The sequence below is a fragment of the Notechis scutatus genome, chromosome 4, assembly GCF_049901735.1.
Source record: "Notechis scutatus isolate UNSWTSFEM ecotype Mainland chromosome 4, rNotScu1.2, whole genome shotgun sequence".
Classification (NCBI taxonomy): domain Eukaryota; kingdom Metazoa; phylum Chordata; class Lepidosauria; order Squamata; family Elapidae; genus Notechis; species Notechis scutatus.
Window position 1 is genome coordinate 156107369 of NC_142012.1, and position 3417 is coordinate 156110785.

General features: G+C 38.5%; 1 non-coding gene across 1 annotated transcript; it reads left to right on the forward strand.

Moving 5' to 3' along the window:
* Positions 1 to 647: 647 nt before the first annotated feature.
* On the forward strand, positions 648 to 769 carry LOC148130971 (small nucleolar RNA SNORA64/SNORA10 family). Its single transcript, XR_015749644.1, has one exon. It is a non-coding gene; the product is annotated as a small nucleolar RNA SNORA64/SNORA10 family (small nucleolar RNA).
* Positions 770 to 3417: the final 2648 nt, after the last annotated feature.

Sequence of the window (3417 nt, forward strand, 5' to 3'; positions counted from 1 at the left end):
CCAAGCCATGCCCACCCAGTCACATGACCACCAAGCACACCCACCAAATAAGCCATGCCCACAGAACCAGTAGTAAAAAAATTTGAATTCCACCACTGGTCCAGTTGCCTGTTCTTCACGGCTTCCCATTGTTGGAAGATTCATCAATACTATATAATCTTGCTGTGTGTTGAGACACTTATCCTCAATAACACTGAATGTACAACTATTTTAATCCTTGTGTTTTTCTGCCATTGTGCTACTCAGATGCTTGCTTTTTCTGCCTTGTGCATCACCCCTCTTTTCCTTTCTTCCTTGTGTCAAAAAAAGTTTCAACACCATAATTTACATTTCAACCTCCTACTAATCCAGATGAATACACCAACTGTATTTTTGCATAACTCTCCCATTGCTGCATGTTAATAAAACACTTATTTACAAGAAGAGGTGGATGGGAAGAAGCATTACCTAGTTTTCTTGATTTAAGGGACCTCATGGTATGAGACCATTAATGTGTGAATCTGTGAGAACATTAGCCTCAATTAGGTCAAGTACTTCTTATTTATAGTACAATATACAATAGTATATTATTGTTCTATGTGTATCCTGCCTTTCCTCCAGGAGTTCAAGGCTTCATGCATTACATGCAGCTCTTCAAATTCTCTCTCTCTCTCTCTCTCACTCACACACACACACACGTGTGTGTGTGTGTGTGTGTGTGAGAGAGAGAGAGAAGAGAGAGAGAGAGAGAGATCTGCTCATTTTCTTTTTTTTTTCTTTTTAAATATTTTATTGATTTTCTGTTGTTTAGATTTTGTTAGTGCTTAATAAAACATTGCGGTGTCTGGGTTATTTAATTTGTTTAACAATACAGATTACATTCTTAATCTCCACTTCTTTTTTCCAACCACTGGTAAAATAAAGTCCATGTTTGATAATATCCTGTGTCTTCTTTCTGTTTAATCTTCAGGGTAATTATTACTTACGCTTAAGTTCTGCTCACTTTCATAGATGGGGTGGATCTGAACCTGGATCACCCTTTTCCTAATCCAAAACTTTAACCACTATTCTAATCTTGCAAAGAGTAAATGATATCATCCAGATAATGTACGTTAGGATGGCAAGTTTTCTGCCACTAAAGCAAAAAAAAAAAAGACTATAATTAAGCATTGCTTGTTTTTCTAGTATTAGCTGCTGTCATCCATTGACCATAGCTGGCATCTAAAACAATGGTCTTCAGCTTTCATTCAAGGTTGATTCAGCCTTCCATCCTTCTGAGGTGGGTAAAATGAGGACCCACATTGTTGGGGGCAATATGCTGACTTTGTAAACTGCTTAGAGAGGGCTGTAAAGCCCTGTAAAGTGGTATATAAGTCTAAGTGCTACTGCTATTAATAATATAGAAGATTGCTTTGTGTTGAGTCAGACAATTAATTCATTTTGTTCACTTGTATATTCCTTCCTCCTCATATTTTGTCCACCATAATAACCCTGTGAGGTAGATTGGACTGAGCCAGAGTAATTGGCTCTAAGTCACCTAGCCAGCTTTCCTGCCTCAGGTGGGGCAGCCTTCTGGTGATTGACCCAAAGTCATCCAGACAGTTTTCATGCTGAAGACAGCACTAGAATTCACAATCTCCTGTTTTCTAGGCCAGTGTTTTAACCACTATATCAAACTGCCTATTGATTGTTATGCTAACTCTGTATGTTATTCTGTGCTGCCTCTCATGGTTTTCTAACAGCTTTTGGTGATCACATGGTTATTGTGGAAATTTTGCCATAGCATCATAGGGAGCCTCGGTGGTGCAGTGGTTAGAGTGCAGTACTGCAAGCTACTCCTACTACAATTTGACAGATCGAATCCCACCAGGCTCAAGGTTGACTCAGCCTTCCATCCTTCCGAGGTGGGTAAAATGAGGACCCAGATTGTTGGGAGCAACATGCTAACTCTGTAAACCGCTTTGAGAGGGCTGGAAAGCACTATAAAGCAGTATATATCTTTATGTGCATGACTGCATTCCCACTCACATACGTAATACTATTGCTAAATTTGCAGGTGATACAACAGTGGTGGGACTTATCTCCGGGGGGGGATGAGTCTGCCTACTGGGATGAGGTGGACCGGTTGCTTTCATGGTGTGGAGACAATAACTTGGTCCTCAACACCAATAAGACCAAGGAGCTTATAGTGGATTATAGAAGGAAAAAAGGGTTCCACCGGAAGGCATGGTTATTAAAAAAAAAATAGTAATACTATTGCTAAATTTGCAGGTGATACAACAGTGGTGGGACTTATCTCTGGGGGGGATGAGTCTGCCTACTGGGATGAGGTGGACCGGTTGCTTTCATGGTGTGGAGACAATAACTTGGTCCTCAACACCAATAAGACCAAGGAGCTTATAGTGGATTATAGAAGGAAAAAAGGGTTCCACCGGAAGGCATGGTTATTAAAAAAAAAATAGATTGTATAGAGATGGACAGGCTAACGATGAAAACAAAAGACAGAGAAGATTCAATTTATTATAGGGCCTGGGAAGCCTGGTATGAGTGGTTTAGAAATAAAACGAAAAGAAAATAAAATGGCAATTAGGAAAAGAATGAGGGAATATGTAAATATGTAAATATACCATGGAGAAGATTGAGATGTAAGGATAAAAGATATTGATTTATAGTAAGAGTAAGATGCAATGGTAAAGGAATAAGTAAATACATATACTGAAAAATGTGAGGAAATGCAAAAGATGTCCTGATGTTGATAACAATGTATAAAGTTTTATTTTATGTTTTTAAAAATTGGAAACTTAATAAAATTTATTTATTTTTTTTTAAAAAAAGGAAAGCACTCCAGAGGGTTAATGTCATTGCCCAGAAGATCATTGGTTGCCCTCTCCCCTCTTTGGAAGAGCTTTATAGCTCCCGCTGCCTTAAGAAAGTTCAAAACATTCTCAAAGATCCATCTCATCCTGGGCACCCTTTTTTTTGAACTGTTACCATCTGGCAGACGGTACAGAATAATAAAAACAAGGACAAATAGGCTGAAAAACAGCTTCTATCCCAGGGCAGTAGATCTTTTGAATTCTTCTGTATAGTGCAGTGTTGGTGTGATGTTGGGGGTTTCTGGTTCAATGTGTGAAGGGTGAAGGATATGTGTTTGTGTTTATTTTCATGGTCGTGGTCATGATGTGCACTGAAGATGGTGTTTGATTTCGTTGTACGAGGTGCAATGACAATAAAGTAAGTAAACTAAATATAAGTCTAAGTGCTATTGCTATTGCTATCTTAAGCAGCATGTGAAGAAAATTTGTATTGCTCTAAGCATGTTGGTTATTTTTGCTATGAAAAGAAGAATGTGAACTTCTTCTTGAACTTCCACTACTCAAAACACAAATTACGCTATTTGGGAGCAGAAGAGAGACAAATGCTAGCTAGATTTTATTC